General features: G+C 42.6%; 2 long non-coding RNA genes across 2 annotated transcripts; one reads left to right on the top strand and one right to left on the bottom strand.

Annotated features, from left to right (window-relative positions):
• Window positions 1-2,441: 2,441 nt before the first annotated feature.
• Window positions 2,442-4,435, bottom strand: LOC116588064. The gene is made up of 3 exons (XR_004284768.1): window positions 4,413-4,435; window positions 3,073-3,168; window positions 2,442-2,546 (listed from the first exon to the last, which is right to left on the bottom strand). It is a non-coding gene; the product is annotated as an uncharacterized LOC116588064 (long non-coding RNA).
• Window positions 4,436-4,555: 120 nt separating this feature from the next.
• LOC116588063 lies at window positions 4,556-15,490 on the top strand. The gene is made up of 3 exons (XR_004284767.1): window positions 4,556-4,664; window positions 8,881-9,109; window positions 15,397-15,490. It is a non-coding gene; the product is annotated as an uncharacterized LOC116588063 (long non-coding RNA).
• The last annotated feature ends 459 nt before the right edge of the window (window positions 15,491-15,949 follow it).

The raw sequence follows: 15,949 nt of genomic DNA, 5'->3' as shown, positions 1-15,949 counted from the left end.
CCTGGTGTTAGTGGTAGTAGTGGTCTCACAATGATTAAGGCTAGGTGCTATGCCTGTTTGGCAAAAAAAATAAAATAAAATAAAATAAAATGACATCTTTTAAGAATCTTACCTTTAATGCACTATGTAATTTTAAACTGTAGAAGCAACATATCTGCTATTTCTTTTGAACTTGGGCTTTTTTAAGGATTTAGGCTTGACATTAGCTGTACTGATTGCTTCTGGAAACTTCTGAAGGGGTCTATTTAATGAATCATAAAGAGACTATTTTCAGGGAGGGAAGAGGGGGCATGAAGTAAGCTCCCATGAGAATAATCAATGTCAGAACAAAGAGTCAAATCTCAGTGTGGCCTGGAGTCTGCCCCCCAGATACCAAGTGCCTAGACTCTCAGGAACGTTCCCGGAAGCAGGAAGTGGTGCACCCTTGTATGACACAATCACCTTCATGGCCATGCCCAGGAAGCAAGGGTGGCCATGGGTATAATAGTTAAGCACAGGAGCCTAGGAGTCACACAGCCTGGGTTTATACCGCTGCCCTACCAGAGAGCTGAAGAAAAAAATTCTTATTTCTCTGGTGACCTGGAGTTCATTGCTTAATAGAGGCTCTTCTCATATTTGTAAAATGGCAGTCATCAGACTTACCTTGCAGAGTTTGGCACAATGCCTGCTACTCAGCATTCCTACCTGCTGGTGTCTTTATTGTGGTGGTGGTCACCGCTGTCATCGTAAGGCAACCCTACTTTGGGATCCAGGGGAGTGAAGGTAAGAAGGGTGGGCCAGAGATCACCCCCTCTTTGGAGGAAAAGCCCACTGCGGCCCAGGTGGCAGACGCGGGACCATTTGAAGTTGGCCCAGACGGTCTCACCACTGGGAGCTTTCTTTCTCTGTGTGGTTAAGTGAGGCTGTCGGTTTGCATGTATTTTTCACTTCTTTACTTAAAAATTACAATGGGAAGATGAGGTTGTTACTTTGACCCATTTGTGAGTCGTCTCAAAGATTACACACCACTAAACAGAAGTATAACTGACATAATGTGTCTCCCATCGGGATACAACATGAAGGATTCTGTATCACATTTTAGACCAAAACATCCAAAGGGAAATTAACTAAGTCAGTACGTCTACCTTCCAATTGACAGTACAGGATACTTCAGGCATAGGGTGGGTCCGGTTCCAGACCATTGCCAGATGGCTAATATTGCAAGAAGGCAAATCATTGAAGTTTTGGGTTCCCAGTGCACATAAATGTTGTTTATACTACACTGTAGTCTATTAGGCATGCAATACTATTATGTCTAAAAAACAATGTACATACCTTAATCTAAAAGTAGTTTCTTGCTAACACAGGCTAACCATCACCTGAGCTTCCAGGGAGTCACAATCACTGATCATCAATCAGTATAACAAATACAATAATAATGAAAATGTTTGAAATACTGAGAACAATTAAAATGTAACACAGAGACATGATGTGAGCAAATGTTGGAAAAAATGGCAACTGATAGACTTTCTTGACATAGGGTTGCCACAAACCTTCCATTAAAAAAAAAAGTATCAGCAAAACATAAAAGTAAAGTGCAATAAAATGAGGGTATGCCTATAAATACAGAGGCTAGAGAAACTAGTTAACTGATACGATGAAACAATCAGAAAAAGCAAGAATGAGGATCATTCTACAAGAAATAGGCCTGGGCACTTCCCAAGTCACTGTCATGAAGGGAAAGAAGCTGGAAAAGTCACTTTTATATCCTTCTACTCAAAGTGTGGCCCCCCACAGCTCCTGTCAAGGTACCAGTGTCCGTGGATGGGCGCCATATTGTTTTTGTGAGGGACATAGACAACGAGAGACCCCTTATTTGGCTACTTTGCTGATGTCACTCCCTCATTATACTTTTATTTTAATTTTTCTGTGTGCTTGGAATTTTTCAAAGTGAAAAGATAAAGGAATAAAACCACTTAGAATTAAATCTCAATGGAAATGCTACCTATAAATAAGCACTTCTTTGAGTAATTGTAACAATTGGTCTAAACATGCCCCCTAAATCCATTGTTAAGCTTAGACATTTACTGAAGGCACCAGAGATCACGTTTATTTCATTGGATTATCTTGGAGTGTCCCCAGGGAGATGCGTTTAAGGTGAGAAGATGGGAATCACAAGAGAAATAAGGTCAAAAGTTTAAGTTGCTTACAGGGAGCCCATTGGATACTAAAGGAAGAGAGGGGAGCTTGGGGAAAAAAATGTAAAAATACATTTCATTCTGTCTGCTCCTGGGATAGGATACCTTCCAGGAAAACCAGTTATATCTCACCCCAAGCACACCACATACTAAATTTGGCTGTTGCTTCCTAATCTAGGCAGGTCAGCACAGCCCCCAGCCAGTGGCTGTGCCTGGAAAAATAAAGATAATTCTCTTTCTTCTCTCTGCAGCCTCAAGCTTTTTTCTTCTTTCTTCTATGTGTTCATTAAACGCAGTCCTGTAACCACTATGTTCAAAGCAGAAAGAGTGACCTGGCAGGCTTATAGATCCCCTTGTAGTTCTGAGACCCTGCAACAGGGGGAAATCATTGGATTATTTCACCACTGTGAAAAATGAATAATTAACGAAGAAACTTTAGAAAATGACTTGTGTCTCATTGATAGGACTCACTTGAAGACTCCCACTTTGCCAGGAGGAAATTTGGAAATCTGAGCCAGGATGGGCCAGAGCAGTGGTCCTCGAATGTCAGCCTGCATCACCACCCCACTGGGCGCAGATGGCTGGGTCCTACCTCCAAGGTGTCTGATTTAGTAGGGCTGGGTGGTGCCTGAGACTAACAGGTTCCTAGGTGATGATGCTGTCACTTGGGTGCCACACTTTGAGAACCACGGAGCTGTGGCAATTAATAACTCCAACTCTTCATTGACTAAACATGATAAAATTGTATTTCTGGGGCAAGCAAAGTCCCCTGCAGGCCCTGGGAACTTGCCAAGACCATCATTCTCCATAAGGTGACTCAGCTCTCCTGTGGCCACACCCCCCACAGCATGTTGTCTCCTTATCCAGAAAGATGATTGCAGCAACAATCATATACCTTGGCCCAGGAGTGACTTCCTCACTCTCACAGCCCATTGGCCAGGACTAGTCACATGGTCTCACCAGAGGGCCGGGCAGTGTCGTCCTTCTGTGCCTGGTTGGGGAGGAGATCCAGAGGTGGACAGACATTAGCAGTCTCTTCCCCAAGAACAGGGAACTTTGAACTTAAGGAATAAAAGTGGATGTAACAAAAAAATCGTGGGAATGGGAAGTTGAAAAAATTGACTAAAAGCTAGAAGATTCTCTCCTGAAAGGTATGTATTGAGAAAGTTGACATTTGCCATGTGCAACTTTTAAATTTGGGCCAAGAAAATCAATACAAATATGTAGAGAAAGGAACTAAAATTCTCTTTTCCTAAATGTGCCTGCCTCTGCCAACAGAATGGAAACTTCTAACTCAGAAGCATGGAGGGAAAGTCCTTATTTTCACTTCTTATTTGCTCATCCCTATGAAAGGAAAAGGGACTTCTCTGGCCAGTGAAATTGGGGGAAAAATAGATGATTGTATGTGTTCAGACCCAAAAAAAGTACACTCAAAGCTACATGTACAAATTGGGGGGGGGGGGGGGTTATTCACCTGAGGAAGATGATTAACCAATGAACTTCTATAAATATTTCAGTTTTCCAAAAGTGAATTCACACTGATACAATCTTTTTAAACATTTTTGTAAGTATCTTTTAGGAATATTTATAACTTGAAGTAAATCCTAGTTATCAACAAAGGTTTTGCCTGAGAGTTATGAGAAATGTCATGTATCAGCGGAGTGTTGTAATTCGGTGAAAGGGTAGCAGTTGTAATATTTCCATCCACACATATCTATAAACAATAAATGTCTAAAACAACTGTCGATCCCCCTCTGCTGTTGTGGTGCCCACAGTTTCACACACGAAAAAGACTGGACTTTCAAAAAGGAGGTACTTATCTAACTTCTACAGAGAGTTCAGTGAACAATGAGAGGCAGAGGTGGTGAGCAGACTCCCTGCACTGGAGAGGAGAGAATGGGCCAATACATCTGTGATTGAGACCAGATACACGTCCCCTTTGGGTGGTCTCAGCTAATTTAGAGAATGTTCAGCGACAGACTTCAGGGAGAACAGAACTCGAAGCAGTGATCCCATGTGATGTGAGAGGCTGTAATCTCATTTCGGGAATTCCTAAAAAGTCACAAGGAAAGGGAATGGTTTGTGTTATTATCATTACTTTAAAGTCATGGCACAGAGCCAGGGTTCAGGATTAAACTCAACAGCATTCAAATGTCCTTAGAGCAACATGAAAATATGCCAGCAATGTCTGCATAAACCGAGAAGCCAATGAAGTGATATAGGAAGTTCACTAACTCGAGTAGGGTAGAGTTGCCAACTTCCTTCTTCTCTAATGATTAAAAATAAAGAATAATTACGAGGTAACTGGAATGAAGGTTCTAAATTCTAACCCCTCTAAAGGGCATCCCTTGTTGTCATGGGGACCACAGAAAGGGTCAAGATGCTCATTTTCCTTCTGACTCTGGCTCCTACATAACTTAGCTTCTCTGAGACATCCGCCGTGCTGTTGTCATGAGGTTTTGACCCAGGAACTTTGACTCCCTTGAGGTAGAAATTCTGTTCTCTTCTTGAATAAGTGACTTTTCACATCTGGGACTGTTTAGAATTAAATATGGAAATGATGAAATAAATCTAACCCAAAACAGTGATACTTTCATGTTAAGTTCAGAAATAATTTTGTATATGTTTCTTATTTAAGTGATTTAAATGTTTGCAGAATTCACCATGCCAATTTATGATGTGAAATTGATTTAAGGCTTGTGCTTTTAAATTGAAAGGTATAAGAAAATTTGACTGCTCATTAGCAATATTAGCACAGGTTCACTATAAATAATTTTTTTAAGATTTTATTTATTTATTTTGAGAGAGAGAGTTCAAGTAGGGGGAGGGGCGGTGGGAGGGAGAGAATCTCAAGCAGACACTTTGCTGAGCTTGGAGCCCAATGTGGGGCTTGATCTCATGACCCTGCTATCATAACCTGAGACAAAATCAAGAGTTGGATGCTTAATCAACTGAGCCACCCAAGGTGCCCCAGCACAGATTTGCTATAAAACAATAGCAGAATTCCCTCAAAAATTAAAAATAGAATTACCATATGATCTAGTAATTCCCCAAGTGGGTATTTACTCAAAGAAAACAAACAAAAACACTAATTCAAAAAGTGTTTTTCAAATTCAAAAAGATTCAAAAAGATAATTCAAAAGGATATACGCACCTCTTTGTTTATTGCAACATTATTTACAATAGCCAAGATACAGAAGCAAGCTAAGTGTCCATCAACAGATGAATGGATAAAGATGATGTGGTGTATAAACACAATGGAATATTACTCAGTCATAAAAAAAGAATGATCTTACCATTTGCAACAACAGGGATAGACCTATAGGGTATAATGCTGAGTGAAAAAAAAATCATCCAGAGAAAGACAAAGTCTGTATGATTTCACTCATATGTGGAATTTAAGAAACAAAAACAGATAAGCAAAGAAAAAAGACCAAAAAAAAAAAAAAAAAAACCAAAACAAACAAACAAAAAAAAAACCCCAGACTCTTGAAGTGCCTGGTAGCTCAGTCAGTTAAGCATTGACTCTTGGTTTTGGCTCAGATCATGAGCTCATGATCATGAACTTGAACCCATGTTAGGCTCTAAGCTCAGAATGGAGTCTGCTTGAGATTCTCTCTCCATCTCTCTCTGCCTCTCCCACTTGTACTTTCTCCCTCTCCCTTTCAAATAAATAAATAAATCTTAAGGGGGGAAAAAAAAGACAAAAACCCAGACTCCTAGCTATAGAGAACAAACTGGTTGTTGTCAGAGGGGAATTGGGTGGGACAGGTGAAATAGATAGAGATTAAGAGGACATTTACCCTGGTGAGCACTGAGAAATGTATAGAACTGTTGAATCACTCTACTGTACACCTGAAACTAACATAACACTGTATGTTAATTATACTTTAATAAAAATGTTCTAAAAATTATCTATACATTAAAAGAACAAATTTGCCATATATATAAGATTATTACATTAAGAAAAGATGCTTAAATATATGAGAACATTTGACTTAATTGGTAGTCAACTTACCAGGTCAATGATTTGAAGTGCTAAAACAGATAATCAAGTATGATAAGACTATCCAAGGAATTTAAAATGTTTAAGAGATTTTAACAAAATGTTCCTTGTAAATGAGACTGATAGCTTAAGGGAGTTTGGTTTATTCAACTTGAATGAATCAAACATCAATCAAAGCCTCTCTTTCAAAAGTGATTAGTTTTGTTTTATTTACACTTGCTAGATCTATAAATATAATAATAAAAGGTGTATGTTAACTTGGTGTTTGGGGCCAAAGCCCCAACTAGAGTGGCTTAAATAAAGCGGGGTTATTGTTCTCTCATAATGACAAGTTTGGATGCAGTCTCATCAGTTCAATGAAATCTCGGTTGTTCTCCAGGTCTTTCCCCATGACCATGCAATGCTGTTACAGTTTTACCCATCTCAACCAGCACAGTGCTTGCAACATAATAGACACTCAGTAGATATTGGTGAAACAGAATATATGCAATATATATAATTTATATATGATAGAAACTATATATCATACAATTTCAGAATATGAGATCTGAACAGGACCTGGGAACTTGTGTTTTTAACAAGCTCTCCAGATGATTCTGCTGACCAGGTGAGTCAGGTAAACATGGAGAACATTCTCTCACAGGCTCATCTATCTCAGGGCTATAAGTCCTTGCCATCTGCTGAAGCCTCTCAGTCTACACCTCCAGCCGTGACCTATACCCTAAATGCTTTTCCCCAGCTGGTTTCCATGTACCTCTCCTTAGGTTGTCTACTAAGCATCTCAACGTTTACACACTCCAAGTAGCACTTACACAACCTTATCCCTGCTTGCTTGGACCCTCAGTTTATCTCCTTTGGGTGGAGCCCCAAATCTAGAAATCATCCTAAATTCCCACTATTCTCGTATACCCTACATCCAAATCCATCAGCATGACTTGCGGACTTCACCTCTGAACAGAGCCCTTGGGAAAGGAGCAGGGAGATCCAGTGTAAACACAGAGCTCACATTGCCTGCCGCCATGAATAATAAAATCTGTGGTCTGACCCTGGTGTCTCATGTCTTCTGCTGACACCCACGAAGCCAGCAGTTTCCCTCATTTGGAAGAAAAGCACCAACCTGAATTTGGAGTTATTCATTTTCATAAATTTAAAAATATACTATTACCACTTAACGTTGCATAGATGCATAGATGGCATATTTTACATGTTTTCCTGCAACTACTTCTTCAAACCAGTGTTGTTTGTGAGATCGCCACATTGTTCATTTTCACGCTATACACGACTGTGGATACATCACACATTATTCATTACCCTGTGCATTGGCATTTAAATTCTTTCATGTTCATTCTTTCTGGTTGGGCAAATGTTTGAGATTTTCCCTAAGGTAGATACCTAGGCATAGGATTAGTGGGTCAAAGGGCATTCATATTTCAACTAGATATTATAAATTGTTCTCCTAAGGGTCCCCCCACCCACTGCCAGTATTTTAATCTCACTTATTGATGATCTCCATGGCGAGACTAAATTCTAAGTCATCTTATCAAACATGTCTGCCTCTATATTCTCAGTGCCTAGAACAGAGGCTGCTACATGAATATTTATCGAATTGTTGAAGAAATGGGGACCCAGAGGGGAGGCTTCCCAGAATTACAAAATGATATTAGTGACACAGCGGGGATTTGAACCCAGGCTGGTGACTCCATAAAGCCTGACTAAGAGGAAGCAGTGAATGTTAATACAATCCCCTGAGCTATGGGTCCCAGGAAGACAGGAAGAAAGTCGGAATGAGTTCACACTGATAAACCCATGGAACTTCCCACAGTGCCTGAGCTGGTGTGGGCCAGACACACCCTCCCAGTGCAGGTGGGAGTCATAGCTTCCCAAAGTCTTCAAAAACTGAGGCTCCGAGGCCAAGTGTGCAGGAACAGAGCTGCTAGGAAATGGGGCTGCTGCAGTGGCAGGAGGACCCCCCGCAGAGGAGGTGGGGGAGGGAAGAGCGGGCCACTTCAAAGGCAGAGGGAATGCTGGTCCAGCGGAAGCTCCTAGGTCAAGCCCTGAGATCGCATTGACCTTCACATGGTCAAGAGGAAATGCAAAGAGACCTTCTCCCCAGGTCCCTGCATGTCCTTGGTGAGGACAGCTCATGGGAGCACAGCCTTGGAAGCTGTTAGTTGGAGGTCATTAAGTTTGTGTTTATTCTGGCCTTTCTTTCTAGTTGATTTCCATCCCACACAGTCTTGGATCCAGCCTGGAATGTATCAATCACTTAGCAAGCAAGCAAACAGCAGGGCCACCACAGGGAGGGAAAAGGAAACCCCCACAGTGAGGTTAAGAAAGGGCGATTGGAGAAGGGGGAGAGGGGGAAGAACTGGCGGGTGGGGGGTGCAGAGAGGAGTGGGGGCGAGGGGGTGAGAATCACCAAGGTAGTGAGTGTCTCCTCGTTCCCAACGACCAGCTGTGCCAGAACTCGATACTGAGAGGGGGGCAGAGAGACAGAGACAGACAGAGGAACAGAGCACGCTAGACTAGCGTGTGTACAGAGAGTGTGTGAAAGAGAACAGGCCCAGGAATCTAGCATCAGGGTGTCCCACCTTCACTCAGGTGGCCTGCTCCCCCCCCTCCATGGGGTCCCACGTACTCCCCCACCATGGTTGCCCTCCCTGTTCAGACCCAGAACACCCTTCCGTTCTCTCCTAGCTTTATCCTCCCAACTTCCTGTTGCTTTGATGAGGAAATTTCCTCAGAGTCTCCTGTTACACTTCACGAGGGAAGACCATGGCTGGGCCCCGCTTTCTCTTTTGAGCATCCGAAGTGTCCCTTCCATCCTCTTCCTCGGGTCAAGTCCTGCTTGACTGACAGCTCCTGGAGAGCAGGGCCAAGTCTGACTCAGCCCCATGTCCTCTGGCCCGGACCAGGCAGGTGTCTGGTAAGTGCTGGCCACGGGGACTCACCCTACAGAGAATCCTTGCCCTCTGATGCTACCCCTGAGGACACCAACGTCTTTCCTGCATTGTCGGTGGTCAATCTTGGAAAAAAAAAGAAAGAGCTTAAGTCGCTCAGATTTAGACCAAAACCCACATAGGCAGGGGCAGAGTGGGAGCACGTGTTTGGGGGTGGTGGTAAGATGGCATTATACAGCCTCCTCACTCCTTGGCACTCTGAATTCCAAATTGAATTTCTGGTCACAAACCAGGAGTGCTGGGCTGACTAAATAGTCTGTTTCCGTCTGTTTTTGGACCAAATATGGAATTGAAATCCTCTTCCCAAGCCCACCCTCTGCCGTTGGAAGGGATGGATGGCAGCCATGTTGCTGAGGTGTAAGAGCGGTTATGACAGGGTGTATTAGACAGGCCCGGCCAGGCAAACTGATACCATTCTGGGTATTTCCATCAAGGGGACTTAAGATAAGAAACTCGTTGCCCAGGTGATGGGAATACTGGAAAACCAAGGGAGACAGTGAGGCATGGGTGATGGGCCTTATGCTCCTCTCTACCCCTCCCCCTCCCCTCTTGGATGCCCGCCAGGTGGGATTTGGGGGATGGGGCCTCAGCAGGGGACCATGGGGAGAAAGCTAGGAACGTGGCTGAGTGGTCAGGTGGAGGCTGGCGCCACAGGGCAGTGTGAGCCGTGGAGACAAACTTTGAGTTTGTGCTTCCCCCCACCCTCCAAACGCCACCCCTGTTTCCAGTCGGCTGAGCCTTTCCCCCTCCCTCCCTTCTTCCCTTCTTACTTCCTTTCTATTTTTAAGACCCCCCCCCCACCAAAATATATTTAAGAACAGGAAGACTTTTCTAGAGCTCTCCAGATACATCTAGGAAAGCAAATAGCTCATTTAAAATTGAAAAGCAAAAACTATACTGGTCCTGGTGGCCATGATGGCAGGGAGGAACTGAGGCCTTTCTGTCCCTGACCTCAAAGCACCCGCGGAAACCGTGGGGGAGCACGGGCATCTTCCCCGAGGGACAGAGGGCCTGGTGGGCAGGCCGCGGGGCCTGGGGGCAGGCAACTTAGTCCATGCTCCAGCCCCACTTCCTGGCTCCTGGACAAGTGTCCACCTGGTCGTGGAGTGCTCCCATTTGTGGGAAGTGGGGAAACTCTTAACTGTAGTCCTTCCTTATAGGGTGACTGTAAGGATTATAGCCTTGACACACATAAGGGCCTTAGGAGAGTGTCTGGCCACCAACACGAGAGCTCTCATCCCAGGAAGATTCCTGAGTGGTCCTGTAGTCCTCAAGTGGCCCCTGGCAAGCCCCAGAAAGTAGAAAACCTCAGCAGTCCTCCTATGGAAATCTCTGGACTTGGAGGTCGGATAGTGCCCATTTTCGGCTTTTAATCAAACATACACTATTTCCACCAGTGCACATTGAGGGCTGCCTTGTCATCCTGCCAAATGTCCACTGGTGAGGGCCCAATTAAGCTAGCAGCAGGAAAGAGGAGAGACAAAATAAGCCCTTCTTTTGTCTCACGATGGCATTTCAAAGCCGGCCAGGCTCAGCAGCCGCCCCAGCGCAAATCAGGGTCAGTGGGCTGCACCTGCGGAATTAGGGCCCTGGGCTTGCAATGTGCCCCCACCCCCAGCCCCAGGTCAGAGGGCTGAGAGTCCCAGGCACGCCTGCAGGGGCAGAACAGTACCTCCCCGCACCCCGCAGGCCCCCGCCGCCCCTGCATCATTTGGCAGGCCAGGCTTATTTATCCAAGCCCTGCGCTTCTGTGAACTGGTTTCTTGAATCATCTGCTTTCCTAGTTTCTGTATGCTCTTGCTTCTTTATCTTTTAGGGTTATAAAATAATTAATTTCTGGGGGAAAAAACAAACAAGCGAACAAATAAAAATTAGGCTAGAGATCCCAGAAGTTTATACTCTTTATCCTCAACATATGAACCACTGAATCAAAAAAGGCCTCTATCAAACACAGGAGACCTCCCAAGAATCAATGATCTAGTTCACAAAATGGAAATGGAGAAACGGAAACTTTTATCGCAAACTTTTTGTGTCCCTAGAAGCTACAAGACTTCTGATTTTCAATTAGGTGTTTAAATGTAATTAAATTAACACTTCTGCCATTCCCTTAATTAAGGTCTAAGGAAATGAAGTGATTGAACCTAGGCCAGTTTCCACCCATGCATGATTTTTTTTTTCCATGCTGAAGTAAAACTCAGAATTTCCTAGCTTAGAGGCAGAAACTAAACCAGAGCTAGTGTGAACTCTGTCAGTGACCTGTAACGGGAAAATGGTGTGGGGGAGAAGCTGGAGAGAAAATAAAGCTTAAAAGAGGCAGATGTCCACTAATCAAGACTAACACGGGGCATGAAAATCAAAGCTAATAGATGGTGGCTTTAGGTCTTTAAGACATCATTTCCATGGGGCTCCTGGGTGGCTCAGTGGGTAAAAGCCTCTGCCTTCGGCTCAGGTCATGATCTCAGGGTCCTGGGATCGAGCCCCACATCAGACTCTCTGCTCTGCGGGGAGCCTGCTTCCTCTTCCCTCTCTGCCTACTTGTGATCTCTGTCTGTCAAATAAATAAATAAAATCTTAAAAAAAAAAATCTTAAAAAAAAAAAGTTATGTCCAAACCCTGGTTTTCATGGCCAAGTCCACACTCGATACAACATGAGTTTTCACTGAATGCGTGAATCCGTCTTACTTACTGTTTTAATAGGTCTACTTTCAGTAAAATTTAAGACAGCTAGCACTATCAAAACCTATTTTTTAAACAAAAACAAATAGGAAAAAATAGAAGAATTAAAGTCAATAAGGAAGACAACTTCTACTGAGATAAGGTTTCAGCATTCTTGGGTAAAAATTTATAGAACTTAAGATGATGACATTGCACGGTTATCTCACCATAAGAACCCTTGTAAAGAGTCTGAATGTGGAAAGGCTCTTCTAAAGACTACTTCGGTATTAGCTCTCTATCACAAAAAGCTGCAGTCTGAGTCAATTCTAATATGAATCGTGCTATATAAGTCATAGAAGACGGTATCGATCACGGCCATTGAGATAAATGGCCCACTTCGAGATGATGAATTATACCGAAGGATTAAAACAACTCCAAGCCTTACATACAAATAGATATGATTTAAAATGCCATTTTCCTTTTTATAAGCCATATTTCTATGATTGATCATAAAAAGCAAATTGGATTATGTGCCAGCCATTTACGAGAAGATCTATCCTTTTCAAAGCCAAGGTTAGAAAGGAGAGAATCTGACAGCTTGCTGACATCCTTCTACATAACAAATCATGTGTATGGTTCAATGGTTCTAATCTGTAATTACTCATTAACAAAATGAAGCCTTATGACAAAGATTTTTTATCATAACCAACAAGAAGCAAATAAAGACAAAAACTATAGAGCCAACAGGGGTCAGGAGGATCCTTTGATTACAGAAAATCTGACTTCTCAGGAACAGACACTGTCAGCTATTCTGAGTGGTCAAAAGCCTCCTCCATCAAGAGACAGAAAACAACCGCTGGGTTTCTTTGGGTAACAGTGGCCGTGTCTACTACTGTAGGACTCAAATGCCATCCTTTCTCGTTTGAACCTATAAAGCACCATTTATACATCAGATGTGACAGTCACAGTAGGGAAAGAAATACTGGAGATTCAATGCAAACTATTCTTGTTCCTATAAAATGAAATCAGCGTATCATTGCCTTCTGTTGGGAAGGACAGCAAAGGAAGGACAGCCACTTTGAGGCAGAACCAAAATAATTTCATCAAATCTGAAAACCAAAAGACAGCCTTTTCTAATGATCTGCCGCTTCAAACAAAACACAGGAGACCCATCCATTGGCTTCTTAGGGGAAAATAGAAACGATCATACAAATTGCATCTTAAACACTCAACAATGGCATGGTTATACATATTTACTATCATTAATTCAATAATTGATATATTAAAAGAGTACTTTTCAAGAATCAATTTATAATGTCCTAGTCCAAATTGGCTTGATTATGGGACACAAATTGCTAAGTGAGTTTGCTTCAGATAAAAATTGTTGAATTAGAAAATCAGAAGGCTGGGGTGCCTGGGTGGTTCAGTTGGTCAGGCGTCCAGCTCTTGATTTTTGGCTTAGGTCATGGTCTCAGAGTCATGAAATTAAGCCCAGCATCCAGCATCCAGTTCCTTGCTGAACATGGAGCCTGCTTGGGATTCTCTCTCTCCCTCTGTTCCCCCTGACCCCCACCCCCACCACAGCTCATATATTCGTGTGCTCTTTCTCTCAAAAAAAAAAAAAAAAATTAGAAAGCTGACTTTCATCATCTAATAGTCTAGAAATAGAAAAAAAAAAGTTAATGTCTTTCCACTTGGTTTTGATTTTTAAGGCACTACTTTCAGCAGCAAGCAGATAATTTCTTCACGGAGCATCTAAAGGTAAAAATGTGAAGTGTGTAGATTTTCTATCAAATATAGAAATGACTTATTTGACAGATATGTATGAGTTTCCAAAAATATCAATCCTCTGGTTCATCAGTTCCAACCTAGAAGCAAACATTTTTCCCCCTCAGAGCCTTAAATGGCCATCACAAAACCCATTCCAAAGATCCAGAACAATCTACCACAAAGGTCTTCAGCTCTTTACTCAAAGTCTATTTATTATATGAACATGTCTGAAAAAACAGAGTTATTTCATTTCCCAGAATACTGTAAATTAAATTGCAAGTTGGGAGGTGAGAAAGGGTGACAAAAACAGAAAGAAGCAACAAGAAAGAAGACACGACGGTCTGCTCCACAACGGACAGACAGCCATAAGCCTAGATGCACTCGTGGATAGAAGGCTGGGGACAGTAAATTCTCAAGTGTATGTGCAACTTTAACAGCATTTAGGAGTGTCACTGTGTCACTGCATATAACTTCTAGATGACTACTAAAACGCTGGAAGACAAAGGAGGATATACTAAAATAAATTTTTCTTTTTTTCTTGGAAAATTTGGAACACGTTCGAAGAATATGAAAAAAAAAAAATCCCTCCCGACCTTAAAACTTAGGAATACTCATTTGTTTTATTTCCTCCTGGTTGTCAACATGGTCAGTAAATTTGTAGCAATAAGATTTTTTATGAGCTCATTTCCTAATGGCTTGGCCTGGCTTTTTATGGAGAATTTACTGCTGGAGCCTCGGAGAGGAATCAACAGACTCAAAGGGAATCTGGATATTCTCTCCCTGCCTGTTGGGAGCCAAACTGGTCTTCTAGAAGAAACTCTGAAGTGATTTTTAAATGACTTTTTTACTGACATACGTTAACTGTGTTGTGATACAATGTGAAATTTGAGGCCAATTTTGTTGATCTTTGACTAATTCGTTGTCACGAGTCACGCAAGCTGTGTCTGTTCCCTCGTGCGCACCAGGATGGAGTTAAAATACCTCTTCACCTGTCTGTCCCTCTGTTAGGTGGGACTTCCATTGTTCAAAAAGCATGGTGGCTTCAGCAGTTTCCCATGTATCAAAATGTCCACACATCCATAGATTTGTTTTTTGAAATACTAGTTTTGTAACTTGAAAAAAATGCCAGGAGCACTTGGATGGCTCAGTGGGTTAAGTGTCTGCCTTCAGCTCAGGTCATGATTCCCCACATCGAGCTCCCTGCTCAGATGGGAGTCTGCTTTTCCCTCTCCGTCTGCCTGCACACTCCACTCATATTCTCTCTCACTCTTCTCTCTCTTTCTCTCAAATAAATAAATAATCTTTCTTTAAAAAAAAAAAAATGCCAGCAGGTATAGGGAACATAAAAACACGCCTGGATGGCTCAGTGGGTTAAGTCTCAGACTGAATCTCAGCTCAGATCTCGATCTGAGAGTCTTGAGTTCAAGCCCTGCACTGGGCACTGGGCTCCACACTGGACATGGGGCCTGCTTTAAAAAACAACAATAAGGGGCGCCTGGGTGGCCCAGTAGGTTAAAACCTCTGCCTTCAGCTCAGGTCATGATCCCAGGATCCTGGGATCGAGCCCCACGTCGGGTTCTCTGCTCAGCGGGGAGCCTTCTTCCTCCTCTCTGCCTGCTCTCTGCCTACTTGTGATCTCTGTCTGTCAAATAAACAAATAAAATCTTTTTAAAAAAATAAAAAACAGCAATAACACACACACACACACACACACATCCAACATTTGAATTAGTGAATATTTACCTTTTGTAATCTTGCAGGCTTTTTTTGAAATAAAAGAAGCAAAACATTCAAAATGAATATGTAAGATCTCCCCAATCTCTTCTAGGTCTTGAGCTGTTCCTGCCTTTCTCCAAGGCATCCACTCCTTGGGATTCAGTTTTGAAAGAGAGGTATCAGCCATCAGCGGAAATCTGTGTCCCTTACAGGTTTGCTGCAAGGATGGATGAGGTACTATATATAAAATGTTAGCACACATCCTAAGCACATAGCAAAGACTGAAAAATACCAAGTACTACGATGAGAACTAGGAAGATAAAGGACGATGTGGTAGAAAGTGAACTAACTGTTAGCTATGCAGAGCATGTCAATGTCCAGCTTTTCATTTTTTCTTGACCATGACTTACCATAGATCAATGGTGGGATTTTAGCAAGAGGCAGGAGGTGTCTTGAGTGATTGGTGAGTGGTCCTATCCACTAAGCTCTAAGCTGGTATTTGAAAGGGAGAGTCAGCCCATTTCCATTCAACAGACATGCATTGAGTGACTAGCACTTACGAGAACAAGCAGAGTCCCATCAGAGAGGCAGACAAGCGAACAGGTGATTGCACTGCATCCTGGCGCTGCATGAGAGAACAGGTACTATGCAGGACCGGATGCTTT

This window comes from Mustela erminea, chromosome 4 (genome assembly GCF_009829155.1).
Source record: "Mustela erminea isolate mMusErm1 chromosome 4, mMusErm1.Pri, whole genome shotgun sequence".
Taxonomy (NCBI): Eukaryota; Metazoa; Chordata; class Mammalia; order Carnivora; family Mustelidae; genus Mustela; species Mustela erminea.
Note: the sequence above shows the minus strand (reverse complement) of the source record. Positions and strands in the feature narration are given on the sequence as shown.